General features: G+C 50.6%; 1 protein-coding gene and 1 pseudogene across 1 annotated transcript in view; both read right to left on the bottom strand.

Moving 5' to 3' along the window:
• PLXNA2 (plexin A2) overlaps positions 1 to 14,695 on the bottom strand; it is a 205,435-nt gene that overhangs the window by 76,026 nt on the left and 114,714 nt on the right. The window lies entirely within an intron of this gene.
• Positions 8,097 to 8,223, bottom strand: LOC138375942 (U4 spliceosomal RNA; annotated as a pseudogene).

Here is a 14,695-nt window from a genome sequence, read left to right as displayed (position 1 = left end):
TGTCCTGCGTGACTCTGCAGTTAAACGGTAACATCCAGCCCTCACTACCCCCAACTGATTTCACATCGCCTTACGCAGTAACCCCTGAACCCTGCCTCGTGGCCTGCGATGCCTGCGAGAAGCACCTTGCCGACAGGTGCCTGCAGGAGGCCTTCCAGTGCGCCTCTCCCGGGCCTGGCGGCTCTCAGCCCTTTGGGGGATCGGGAACCCTAGCTGCCTGGTGGGCTTCCGCTGGCCCCCTCCCACCCACCCTCTGAGGCCTGAGAGCAGCAGTCCCGTGCCCGGCCTCCCTTTCTTGGGTTTCGGGCTCCTCGTGAGTGATGTCTGCATCTGGCTGGGAATTAAAACAACTGTCTGCATTGCATTCGGCCCGTCTGTCAAAACACAGCCCGGCTCTCAGCAGCTGGGAAAGGGGGCCCTGAATGGGAGCAGTGTCTCCAGCAACAAAGCCCACTTTCACGCCAAGTGCCACGGAGATAGTGAAACCCTGTTCTTCTCCAAACATGAAACCAATAGCACAACTATTTTTCCTGTTTCCTGGGCCCTCCTGGTGGGATTTTTTTTTTTTTATGCACTGAGTTGAAGAGCAAAGTGAAACAGGAAACTGGAAACTTATAAGCAAGAGGGCGGTGTGTGTGTGGGGAGGGGGGAGGGAAGATCCTAACACTTGAATTATTCTGTCCTCTAAGATCTAAAAGTCATGCACAAACCAGAGGAAAGAAATGTCCCAGTGACTGGGAGGAGACTCTCAAAGTCAGCTGTTCCCAGGGGCCTTCTCCGTCTCCTACAGTCATGTGCTTCCATAGTCATTCATCAACCAGAGCTCACTGATCATGTCCTCCACACAGGCCAGTGCTGGGCACTTCAGAATACAAACACCAACAGCATTCAAACACGGCTAGCACCTTCAAGTTGCAAGCAGACTAGCAATAAAAGCGAGGAAGTGGTACGTGTTCTAAGAGAGGGATTCAGAGAGGACTGAGGGAATTGAGAGCAAAGAGAGAAAACACTTCTGTGTCTGCAGTGTCCGGGACAATAGCCACCAGCCCCATGTGGCTCCGGAGCACTTGAAATGTAGCTGCTCAGTCAGAATTGGGACGGAACGTAAGCATGCAACACACGCTGGGTTTTGAAGATTTAGTAGGGAAAAGAAAAAAAAGGAAAATATCACATGAATACCTTTTTTTTTTTTTTACTGGCATGTTGAAAAGATGAAATTTTGCATATATTGGATTAAATAAAATGTATTATGAATTTCACCTGTTTCTTCTTCATTTTTGAACTGTGGCTGCTGGGAAAGTTAAAATTACACGTGTGGCTCGTGCTTGTGGCTCAAATTTTACTTCTGTTGGACGGTGCTGCCCTAGGTGGGGAGTGCACTGCAGGTATCTGGGCCTTAAAAGGTGAATAATATTCATAAAGACGGAGCAGTCCAGGTGGGATGAACACGTGAGCAGACATAGGAAAGACAGTTTCTGCAGACACCTTGCCATGGTGCAAATCTGGAAGGGCGGGTGTCTGTGAGCTCGGGAAGGACCGTGAAGACCACAGAGTTGGCACATGTGACGTCCCTGAGCTTTGTAGGCTGTTCCTCCCTGGCCAAAAGAAATGTCCTTCAAAAGGCGGCCCTGTGACTCTCAAGAAGCAGTGGCTTTCAACGTATAGTCCTCGAACCAGCACGTCACCTTTGAGATTATTAAACATGAAAATCCAGGTCCACTAAATCAGAAATGCTGGGGATGCGGCCCAGGAAATGGGTTTTCACAAAGCTCCAGCTGATTTTTGTGCATGCTGAAGTTTGAGAACTGCTCATACAGCTGATCTCAGATCCCGAGGGAAGTCTTTTGAAAAGCCAGGCCCTGGGGCCAGAAAGAAATAGAATAAAACTCTGCCTTGGGGCTATGGAAGGAATGAAGAGCAATTTGGGGGTTGCAGAGGAAGGCAACAGTACTCTGGAGACTTTATGCCCAGGGAGAAGTTGGTTCTGATGACTCTGAGTCCATGAAGTCCATAAAGGACCAAGTTCAAACCTCCAGAGTCAGGCAGGGGCCACTTTGCTGTGCACCCCCAGGTGGCAGTCGGGGACTTGCTCCAGGACGGGGAGGGGCCAGGAGCTTTCTCCTGGAGAGTGTCCACTGCATCAGGCGGTGCTTTGTCAGGGCTGACTCAGAGTTTAATGGGACACTCTAGGATGCTTTAATTAGTGTTTGTTTATTATTATTGCGTTTTAATTATGCCGGCGGCTCCCTCCCCCACTGGCTCTGAGTGCTGGGATCTGAGGGTGGGCGGCTGGCAGGTGAGTGCGCGACAGGGATGGCACAACAGGAGGACGCCCTCTCCTGCCCCCTCCACCGCCTCCTCCCTGGGACGGTGCAGCTTCTGACGGGATTCCACCCTCACGCTCCACATTCTTTGCTGCTTGATCTTATGTCTTGTAATTACGCCTCTAATGAATATAACTGTCCTATTAAGTCATTTACTTAAGAAATACTCTTAATGAAAGGTGACTCACACTGTGTTTTTGGCTCCGCTGGCCCCGGGGCCCCGCGTCTCTGGTGCCTTCCTTGCCTGATTCCGTGGGCTGGAGATACGCGTGGGAAGGGCTTGGCAGGGGAGCGCAGGGTGGGGGCGGTTTCTCTCCCCCGGACTCAGCATATGGGTAGCCCATAGGGGGTGAGGCCCAGTACAACCAGAAACATTGTCACGTTATTATCGGTGGTGGGGACAAGTCCCGGAGGGAAACTGCTGGATCCAGCCTCATTCCTGAAGAACTTGGAGAACATGGCAGACCCGTAGGATGTGGGCCATCCAGGGTGACGCCCCTGGCAGTGACTGTCATCCTGGACAGAGGCCCTGGACAGCTACTATCATCAGGTGCAAACACGTCACTCTTCAGATGGAAGCCTCCCCCATGGTGGACACAGGAGCAAGTGCCCTTTGCTGCACGAGCTTTGAGACAGAGAATCAACGTGCATCACTGCCACCTGTGTGGACACCTGGCAGAAGCTACATGGTTCTGATCACCCGGAGGGCTCTTCCAGAGAAACATGCGAGTTGAAAGCAGAAAAATCCACCTGATTCTGACAGTGGATTCTGCCTGAGTCCCGTTCAGTCCGTAAGCATTTACTGAGCACTCACATTGTGCTCAGCCCTCCATTAGGCATTGGGGCTGCATTTTCTGCCCTCCTGGAGCCCACGGTTTGGTTGAAAACAAAACCAAGGAGACAGATAATCTCAATATGGTAGGGCAGATACCACAATAGAGGTAGAACAAGAGAGTCCTGGCTCAGAAGACAGAGAGTAGCGCTTGCCTCGGGGGCTGTGGCACGAGCGCTCAGCATTCAAGAGCCTGCAGGACTCCTTTGCAACCATGCAAGAGCGAGACATAGAGGGACGGAGGGGACAAGGGAAAGCTGTTCCCCAGGCTAGTGGAGCCCCTCCGAGACTGAGCATTTAATCCCCTGCTTCCCTGGAATCTGCCCTCTCCCTTGCCAGATGGTACACCTGTCCCCACACGCGTCCTCTGCTCCTGACACAAGGGAAGAAACAGAGCCCTGCTCAGTGGCTGGGAGCCAGGTGGCAGGGGTGGGAGGTGGCACAAACACCCGGCTGGAGCACGCAGTTGGCCTCATCAACAGCCTCCTGGTCCCCGGGGCCCAGGGCAAAGTGTGTAGCAGCTGAGACTGGTGGAGCCGCTCCCCTACCAGCCCACCCTCTCTCCCCTTCAACTTTGCAGGGTCTGAGATCCACTTTCTCCTCTTTCCCCCCCATCCAAACCTGCTTTCAAGAAAAGACCTGACACTCACTGACACACATGGCTGATGGCAGATTGAAGAGAGGCCCCACTAGGGCTGCCATGCGGACGGAGATCAATACTGCAATCACAGCAGCACTAGGAGAGGGTTTTAGCATTTTTGAAATGCTTTCACACACATTATCTCATTTGATCTGCACAACTCCCCGGAGAGGAAGCGAGGACAGGTATTGTTATGTGCTATGATTTCCATTTGATCCACCAGGAAATAAAGGCCCCCAAAGGGCTGGCTTAACTCTTCCCTGGCAGGAAGTGGAGAAATGGCCTGTTAGAGCAGGACCCTCCGTGGCCCGAGGTGGGGCCGTGTACTCGTCTCAGACACTCCGCAGGGTGAGGGCTCTGTTCGAGGGATGGAGAGGGAGGAGGTGACTCGGGAGTCTGTTCCAAGAGAGAGAGGCTGAGGCCAGATCCCAGGCAAGACCAGGGTGGAGGCAGGAGGCTTGAAGCAACCCGAGGGGAGGTGAGGCTTGACTTCTCTGCACCCCACAGCTCTTAGTCCCCAACACCTGTTCACTGATGGAATGGATGGGCGGGTAGAGTTTTCTTCTTTGCCAGCTTACACTAAATCTTGTTAGCACTGCAGCAAATGGGTGCAATCAGCATAGAAAGACCTGCGGATTTTCTGCCTGATGGTGGCCAAGATGCAGATCCTCACAGGGAGAGGAATGTGAGCCCACAGTTGGGGAGGCCTCGTCCAGTCCCCAGCCCTGTCCTGACTGTCTCAGGCGCGGAGGCCAAACTGGACCCTCTGGGGAAGGGCCAGGCCCTCTCTAGCTCCCGACGTGCCTTGTGCTGCAACCCCTCATCCCTTTTGGTTCAGCAAGTCTCCATGGGAAAACACCCACACCCTCTCTGTCTTTCAGAGGGAAAGAGGTGATGTCTACTGCAGCCTGAAGCGACACCTTAATCTACATCTCCCCTGCTGGGAGCGGGCGAGGGTGAGGGTGTAGAGGCAATGACGAGGTCCTGTCCCCTTGGATCTGCTCCCAGGGGTCTGATGGGCACTGAGGCATCCTGATGGCTGGCACCACCTTGCCCGAGCTGGACACTTGACTAAGCTTGTCAAACAGAATGAAGCAGCAGGAACAATAGTAATAATAGCTACTATTTATCCAGCATCTACTGCATGCCGGGTACTTTACATACATTATCTCATTTAATCCTTAGACCCACCTTGCGAGGGAGGTATTCTTAGCCCTATTTTGCATATTAGAAAACTGAGTCTCAGGTTAAGTAACCTGCCCAAGGTCGCCTGCCTTGTGGGTGGCAGAAAGAGAACTGGAGCCCAGGTTTGTCTGATTCCCACGCTGAAGCAGTGGGGTCAGGGCAGAGACAAGGACTAAAGAGAAAAGGTTCCAACAGCTGGCTGACAGCGCTTTTCTTCTTCCTAGAAAGGACGTCTTTCTGCTTCCCAAGCTGTGGGACGCTGCAGTTTCGTTCACCCAGCTGACCACTGCGTGTCTCTTAGCTCGCTTTACTCTCCTCTGCTTTCCAGCAATGATGCAGCCCGTGACTCAGGAGCCGGACGGCAAAAGAGGCTACACCAGAGGGTGAGCAGGGAGATAGGCTGGGAGGGTGCAGGATGCCCTGCTAAATTTATTTTTAAGCTGACTAAGATCAGAGCAATGATGGAAGAGGCTGTGAGCAGGTTCCATGTTTTCCATCTGAGCCCCCTATAGACCCCCTATGGAGTGTCACTGAGCCCTCTGTTAGCACAGCTTGGGTAGGGGAGGGTGGCAGGGGCTTCTGTCCTGGTCTCCCCAGTTATTGGCTACGTGGCCCTGGGCACTCAGCTATGCTTCAAGCCTCCGCTTCCCTCTCATTCAAATGGAGACAGCAATACCTGTCCCACCTGTCTTGGGGTGTCACATGGAGCAGAGTATTTCTGAGCCCACACTGTTGTCTTAGGTCTTTCCTAGGAATCAGCTTCCCAGCAATGCATGTGAAGAACTCATTATTGTCTGTTCCCAGTGCTAGAGCCATTTCTTTAAAAATCAATAGTTGTGCATCCAGATCCCCTTAAATCCTCATAACGTAAACACCCACCCAGCCTCCTGTCCATCCTCTGAGCTGTGAAAGTCACATGATTAGCATCATTACAAAAAAAGGAGGCACAAAACCCCAGAAAACCAGCTGGAGGTTCCGGGGCCTGTGATTGCAACTAAAGCAACATGCAACCTTCTGACCAGAAGCTGACCCCAGGGCTGTCTCCTAAGCACTCCTGCCTATCTGAAGACCTGAGGGTGGAGTGGAGTTCAAAGAGAAAATTTATTTTTAATGACTTGGGGGAGAAGAGTGGAGTGGCTGAGTAATTCGGAGTAATTAAAGCTATCCATCACTCAGAGAGAGGACCCCAAAGTTGGTTGAACTTTTCAATAACATTTTTTTTCTCCTTATTCATAAAAGCCCAGCAAAGGTCCTGCAGTAGTCAAAGGGGAGAGGACAAAGGGAAAAGAAACTTCTGGCCCCTAACAGTGGAATTTCACCTTGGAAGAGCGCTGGGGCAGCGGCCCCTCCTGCAGCCTGTTTTCCAGTAAAGGCCACGATTTGTCCTGGCTAAGAAGGCGGACTGGAGGGAACAGTCCTCAGTTTCAAACCCAGCGCCTACGCTTATCAGCCACATACAGTAAGTAAGTGGCGAGACCTCCTTGAGCTTCACTTTCCTCCTCTGTAAAATGGTGATAATAATGCTATCAAGTTCACAAGGTTGTTTTTGAGGCTTATGCAAAATCTGCACACAGTCGGTGCTCAACAGTGGCATTGTCACGCTCGTTCTCTAGATGCAGACCCCACCGAAGGTGGCAGTGTTTGCATGGGAAAGGTGCAAGGGGCCCCTCGGCCAGGCTGTGCACTCCTGTGTGGGGAGACCTTGAACAAGACACCTGGCCTCTTCGGGCTGAGACTGCTCTTCTCTTGTATGGGTGGAATTACATCTGCCGTTTGCGTGGAGAGCAATACAGCCCCGCAAACTATTGTCCTTATTAATGACATAATCCCAATGTTTTAAATGTGCTAAAACCCAGGATCCTTGGCTGAAAGAAGTCAAATTGAGCCTCATTCCCTAAGGATGAAGGTCAAACGTGGGCAAGGTAAAACTACAAAGAGGGTCGGAAACCGAGTGGGTGAAGCAGATATCCCAAATACCACCCAATTTTCTCAGACAGGACTCCAGCGCCAGCTCTACGAGGGAGGCGGGAGCAGGGCCCTGTCTAGTTCTGGTTTTTGGAAGGATCTACAGAGAAGCAGAGATGCTGATACTATGTTGTCTCCATGACAACAGTGGATTTATTCAGTTAGGGAAAGCGGGTGGGATAGGAAATGGGGGATGAGAAGGATTTGGGAAATAGGGCTGAGAAATAACTGAAACAGATCCCCCACCTGGGAACCATATGCCTGGGTTTAGCCAGGTCCCACAAAGCTCCTTACAGGGGCAACACTGACCCGCCTCCCCCAGGAGGGGAAGGTGATGGTGACAAGGGGCTGGAGTGAAGGCAGGGATGCCCCCCACACAGCCACCTCGACACATTCATTCCACACTGGTGATTTGCCCAGACCTGGTTCCAATGAGGCCATTCCGCACCCAAAGCCTGAGTCTAGCCTTACCACAGGGGGCTGGACTTTATCTAAGAGCCAGGCCTCTGCCTAAAGGCCCTGGTCTCTGGGCCTTGCCCATTTCATTTCTGATTCTCCTGTCTTCTAGCTCCCGAGGGAGCATGAGAGGAAGCATTCAGAGTTCCTGTCAATCCCAAATTTTCTTTTGAATTTGGAAGCATGTAAGGCTTGGGAGATGAGGTTTGGGGTGGAAATCCTCAAGGGAAGGAGCCCAAGATGAGGATGGTCAGAGATCTGGGGTAAGAACATCTTTGCTGTTGTCTGAGTAGGAGGTTAAAGCTAACTTTAGTATTGTTTCCAATAAAGACTCAGAGAATTTATGTTTGGGGAATCCTTTCATAACAGGGAAAGTGGGGTCATTAGAATGTCACCGCTCCTGAAAAAGACCATAAAAAATAGCTCCCTTTGGCAAAGTTCCTGGCATAAAAGCTCTGGTTTCTGTCCCTTGGTCCCCAGCTGTGCCTCCTGCTCTGATCTTGGCAGCCATGGCTATTGGTACATACCTGTAGGTTCTCAGGGACTCCTTGCTTGCTAATCTTCCATCCTAATACTTCCCTGGGAATTTGCTTCTTGAGTTATGAAGGGACCCAAGGTTGATGTTCCAGGTCACCTTTATATAGGGAGGACAATCCCACCAGATGGTATATAACATGGAATCAGATTTGGCCGAGCCCCACTGCCCAGGGCCTTCCATTTATTATGGCGGGGTTTTGGGAGAAGTTTTCAGTTAGCAATAATCACGCCTTGGATAAAGGCTATGAAACTCATTGGCTATGAAACTGCCACTTTGCAGAGCTACCCAAGGCCTTCTGTACCACACCCGGGTCAACAGCTGTGTACCTAACAGAGAACAGAGCCAGCTCAGCCCCACCCATGGGTGCTGGATCTGAGACGCCTCCTCCACCTCTCGGCCTCAGCTGTTGCGTAACTCTGAACAGGCAGGAAGCCGCTGGAGCCTCACCTTGTAAAACACAATTCTGGTTTTCAGCGAACACCACGGAGCGCATCTTCTCAACCGTCTCCCAGCTTTCCTTTCTAATCATTCCAGACGTGGGTTTCTTGTCCTCTCTGACACATCAGATCCCCTGACAATATTCTCTCTGACTTTTCTTGCGATGCTAAGTGACGGGTTCCCTTGGGCAGGACTATAGGGCAGTTTCTTGTCCCTCACAGCTCCCTAGGACAAATTAAGTGACTGGATGAGTGTGAGTGTGTGTGTGTATGTGTGTGTCTATGAGAGAGAGGGAGGGAGAGAGAGAGATGGAGGATAAGAATATGTGTTAAATCTCGGGGAAAAAAAGAGTCGCCTATATTTTTATCGAAACCTTTTAATTTCCTTTCTGTCTGGAGCTCATATATTCATTCGTTCAACCCCAGCGAGGTGGTGATATGGGGGACAGGGAGCCTCCCATGCTTTGCTGGGTCCTGTGCCTCTGTGCTGCCTTGGGAACCTTTGTAGAATGGTCAACTGGCCAAGGACCACTCCACAGAGGCAGCAATGACCCCATGGCCTCAGCCTGGCCTTGTGAATCCACATTCATGTATATTTGATTTATAACTGAGAAGGCCTGCACATAGTTGAAAGACACTTGGTATTTATAATTTCTCATTTTCTTGTTTATGCGTTCACTCACTCCATCATTAGCTCATCCAGACTAGGTATCGAGTCTCGTACTGCGGGTTAGTCATGGTCTTAAAGTGCCCTTCAGAAGCATACCCTGTGGGCAGGGAAAATGTCATACGAGAGGTTCCAAGCTGGGAGGATTACTTCTGGCTGAAAGGACCAGGAAGGTGTCATCCATGTGTGACAAGCCTTGCACACGTGGAGATATTCCAGTGGGCAGGGACGGAGGAAGGGCACGAGGAGAGAACAGCATGGGTGAAGCAGAGACATGAGGAGGTTGGGAGAATTCCAGGAACGGGCAATTCCGAGGGCAAAGGAGCTGACAGGAACAGTGACTCGAAGGTAGCAAAAGCGATCTGTGGAAGGCCAGGGGAGTGGGACCAGGACGGAGAGGAGGAAAAGCAGACGCTTTGCAATTCTTCTCTCAGGAGGTGTCCCAGTCTATGCCTGGCCCACATCCTCACAGCAGGACGGTGGCCGATGGCTTCCTCAGTTTCCCTTCTATTCTTTCCATGCTAGATGTGCTCTGCACACCCTCCTTTTCCCTTTTCTCCAAGGAGGTTGAAGGTGCAGTGGTTGAGGGCATGGGTCTAAGAGTCTGACTGCAGGGTCCACATCTCAGCCCTTCTGCTCATGAGCTCTGTGGCCTTCAGTTACTGATCTGTAAACTGGTCATGGTAGTAATCGCACATCTTTATATAAAACTTATCTGCAGACGAGGAACAAACTGAGGCACAGAGAGGCTTAGTGAATTTGTTTAAATTCATTTTGCCAGTAAGTGGTAGAGCTGGGCCCTGAACCACGTTCTTACCTTCCACGCGATACTGCCTCTTAGGCACGAAGGATGGTGTGGGTTAAAGAATACTGAACCCAGAGCCTTGCTGATAGCTGATAGTTATTATTAATAAACATGTATTAAACACCTGCTATATATTCTGTGTAGATATTAAGCTCAAAGAATGAACAGACACAGCCTTGATCCCAAAGTACTCATAATGTGCCAAGGAAGACAGACAAACCTCCCAAATTATAATGAAATATCAGTGCTATGATTGAGATGCGGTAAAGCTACAGGAGCAAAGAGGAAGTGCAAATCAGGGAAGGCTTCCAAGAGGCAGTGTTTTGTATCGATGATCTCAGCTAAAAAAAATAAATAAATCCAAACAACAAAGAAAACACTGTCCCTTAGATAAAGTCTATAGTCCAAACACGCCTGCCTGATGCTTCAGCCTTTTAAACTCTGCTCCCCACCTGGGCTGACATTTTCACTCCTGACCCCTTTGGTCAGCGTGAACCCCCTCCTGCTGGGCTGGCCTCCTCACCTGCTTGGTACAATCCTGCCTGCCCGCCTTTGCTCACACGTTCCCACTAACCCGAATGTCCTCCCCTCTCCTGCTCGTGTGCAAATCCCTGGGCTCTGCGTCCTCCAGGAAGCCGTCCGTCACTAACCTCTGTCACCTCTATCTCTGAATTTGGAATCCGACTGCTTGCCCGGCTTGCCCGGCAGGACCCTAATGCACTTTTTACATCCCTCTTAGGTATGTGTCTTTTTAGATTACTCAGGGCTCTGCTTTTTATTTCTTCTCATGAGATATCCCTGTATGTTCCTACTTTGGTTTCTTACACAAAATAGGTCTATAAATACCTGCTGAGAAGCTAATCATACTTGCCCAGTGATCTAGGTTTTATTTTAAGCTACTTAAGCGAATGCACTATGCTAAGGTTCTCTAGGTGTGGCCGACGCCCCCTGGCATTCTGCTGGGATCCATTAGGCAACCAGGTAACTTGAGGTTTGGTGGTTTTTTTTTTTTTTTTTTTTTTTTTATAGATTTAATGTTTATAACATGGCAGAGGCTCATGGTGTCATGAGAAGGACGTAACTGTGGAGGTCAGAGAACCTGGCTCAACCTCACCACATAGTCAACTGGGCTGGACAAGTCACTTAACCTCTCTGAGCCTCGGTTTTCACATTTATAAACATTGCTGGATGTTAAAATTAAAGCACCCACCAAAGCACCACGATGCAATAATGCTGCATTCTAAAGTAAGACGGCAGATGAGCATGCAATTTTTCAGAGGAAGTTCTCAAGACTCAGGTTCATAATTCTTCTGATCCTTACCCTGGGTCCCCTGGCCCAGTCAATGAAATTAAAGGGTTGAAGGAATGAAAAAGAAGAGGTTTTATGACCTTTTTGGAGGAAGCCCTTGGAATGCCGTAACCTAGCCACCCTTCAATAGGACCACTTGGAAGTGGGCAGGAAAACGCACAAGGCGGGAAATTCAGAGGGTAGGCTGGTGAGCTCTCGGGGGGCAGAGTGAAGGCAGGGACTTGGGAAGTCACTGCTCCCCCTCCTTCCTCCAACCTTCACGGCAGCAGGCTGAGGATGTGCAAGAGCTTTGCTTGCAGCAGATGTGGACACCCCAGGAGGGAGAGCATTTTACCACCTGTCCTAGAAGACCCCCCGGAGGTGGTGCTGGAACCTCACTATGAGCATCCATATGGAGGGAGCTTCTAGAAAATCAGGACTGAGGGGAGAGGGGCCAGTTAAGAGGAAGCACTACCCACTTGATGGGAGCTGCGGCCGAGAAGCCCAGCAGGGAGGTGTCCAAAGGCCCAGGAAGGACCCAGCCCTGAAAGAGTCAGAAACGTCACCCGGGCCTGAGAGCAGGCGGCGACCTGTTGGTGATGACTCCAGTTCTGACCCCTTCCTACTACAAAGCGGTGCCAGCTGGGGGAAGGAAGGTGAGAAAGAGAAAGAGGAAGTCGGTAGAAAGTGTGCAGCAGGCCCTGGCAAGGGGAGGACAAAATATCCGAGCTTCAGACAAGTCCAGAGTTGTCTGGAACTGGACATTATAATTCTGAATTGAGACTGTGTTTGAGACTTCAAATGACCAGAGGACTTTATTATCCTAGAGTGAGCTGAGAAGCTACGCAGTCTGCTTGAGCCCTGGCGAGAAACATTCGGAAGGGATAATGGGAGACAGCAGAAAGCTGCCTTGTGACGGTCCCCCCAGCATGCGGGCTGCTGTTAATGACCGCTGCTCCTCACTGGCGTATTGTCTTGAGGGTCACAAGAAGCGAGAGCCACAACAGGGCATTGTTCAGTGTCAGGCTTATTGTACAAGCACAGGGGAATCATTGCTGTTCCTTCTGGGTACAGATTGATAACTTACTGATAAAAAGACCTTTTTAAAAAAGAAAACCCTGGATGTCAACTCTCAGATAGATGGTCCAGCAGACCATGCTTCCTGAAATGCTGGTGTCCTTCCAGGGAGTGACTAGGTCACACGATCTCTTTTTCAACTGCAGTGGCTCATGGGTCAGAAGAACGTGAGAACTGCGACCCAGGCCAGTCTCTTGCCCCATTTGCCTCTGTGTTCCTGGAGACATGTGTGGTCGATAAATATGACATCTGAAGGTGCGATCGATACATGTAACACCTGAAGCTGGTCTGATGGGGACCAGGCTACGGGGAGGAGCCAGATCCAGGCTAGGAGCCCTCTGGGTGCTCCCGCCTTCCCCACCAGGGTCTGACCCTGCCTGAGCAGTCAGTGGGGATTAGAGCTTTGCAGCCTCCCCGGCCTAGAGCCACTGCTCAAATCTTCACCTTCCTTACTGCTTTGTTTTCCTGATCTCATCCCATGGCTGCCACAAATATAACCAAAGTCATGGAGCCACTGGGGGCCACAAGGGATGGGGGGGATCTTGGGGAACATAGAAGAGAGACATGATTTTGTTCCCTTTAAAAAAAAAACCAGGTGCTTAGAAAATTAATTAGAGCAAATAATCACTGAGTTGTCTGAGTGTCTATTTTATTTGGTGCATGTCGGGTCTGGTGGAAAAAAAGCAGAATTTGAAATAATTTTGGAGTTATAACTGATGTAATTAGGTGCTCAGTGAACACTTAGCATCGAGCTGTGCTTATTAAAATTACTGTTTTAATCAGAACATTGCTGGAGAATCATTAATAATACAATGGCTTGATTCCCTGGAACTCTAATTAGACCTGGACTTTTAACCACCTGAGCGTAATCTGGCTCCGTCTGGATACGCACCACGGGTGACGCATTATCATTCCAGGGCATGCGTGGATGGCGCATCAATACTGCTATTTAGTGACTGCCTGCGTGCTTTGTTTTGGAGCAAGAGCGTGTGTTGCGGAGACCCAGGGGTACCGAGGCTGAAAGGTGGAAGTGAAGGAGGTTGGCCAGGGGCTTGGGGTTGGAGGTCTTCGGGAAGAAGTGGCAGGAGATGCCTGCTTTGCTGCTGCTGGCCAGACGTGCCTTAGACACATTCTACAGGGAACACCCAAGCCACATAGCACAGACTCAGCTAAAGGCCCTTTCCCCAGACGCTGAGCCCCCACATGGGCCTCATGCAAACCAAACACACCTCCGGGGAGGGGTGCAGCTTGTCCCTGCTAAGCCACTGCCCATGAGAAGTCTAATTGATCCTTCATTAAGCCATAACGAAAGGTCAATCTGGTGAAGGGCAGGGGCCACTTCTTAATTTTCCTGTCCAGCACTTTGTGTCACCACAGAGAGAGACCCTGAGGTTGACTGAGTTTCTCCAGAACTTTCTAATCCTCCAGGGACATTTTGCAGGTAATGAGGTCCAGAGCCGGAGGGAGGTGAGTGGATGTATTTGTGTGACTCGGGACACCCGCTGAGCTGGTGTTTGGGGAGAGAGCTATTTGGGGACAGGGGTCACTGGCCCAGCTCCTGGCTCTGAGCACAGAGCTTTGGTGTCCCTGCACCTTCAGCGGGTGAGTCACTGTCAACAGCACTGATTGCGCCCCCACTGGGGCAGAGTCCTCTGACAGAAGTCACCGGCCGAAAGCAAAGGAAATGGAAACATGCTCTCTACCCTCCTAGAGCTCGCTAACTAGTCAGAAGGACATAACAAAGATGTGAAAAAAAGATTTAGGACACTTAAAAGGCAGATGCTGAGATGTGAAAATTAAGCTGAAGCCAGACAAGGGCATGTGGAGTTAAGCGGTGATCAGAGTGGGGCGGGATTAATTAGGGAGCGGGGTGAAGCTTTAGGAAGGAGGACTTTGCCGCCAGACTTCCTCTGCTGGGGCCTGGGGGAGGGGAGGCAGCACGCTTTGCGCCCTTTATTAAGCATTCCTGAGACAACAAGATTGAACTCTCTGAAACTCTCTGTCTGAGCCACCACTAGTCAGTACAGTACTTCTGTGCAATTTGAAACAGGTGCTCCCTCTAGGTTCATGGCTTGGTAAGATGAATGAGGGTTCGGTTTCTTCTCCTACTTGACCCTTTGTGCAGTGCACAACCTGAACCATCATATCTGGGACCATGATGCCCAAAGTCTCTAGGGAAGTAGGGAGTTGCAATGTGGTTGATGGATCTATCGCAGTCTGACCTAGCTAACCCAGAGACAAAATATTTTTAAGTGCTAAATATTGTGGTGCTTCATCATTTCTGTGAGGGTGTTGGGGGATCCAGAGGGATGGGAATTAACTATGGGTTCCGGAGCAGGGAAGGCTCCATGGAGGAGGCAGCACTTGAGAAGAGACAGGGGGAAAAGTGTCCTGGGCATCAGAATGTCATAAACCAAAGCAGAGGGAATGAGCTTTGGGGTGTGCTCTGGGGACAGCAAAGGACACAATATGGGATGTCCC

Source organism: Eulemur rufifrons, chromosome 27 (genome assembly GCF_041146395.1).
Source record: "Eulemur rufifrons isolate Redbay chromosome 27, OSU_ERuf_1, whole genome shotgun sequence".
Lineage (NCBI taxonomy): Eukaryota > Metazoa > Chordata > Mammalia > Primates > Lemuridae > Eulemur > Eulemur rufifrons.
Note: the sequence above shows the minus strand (reverse complement) of the source record. Positions and strands in the feature narration are given on the sequence as shown.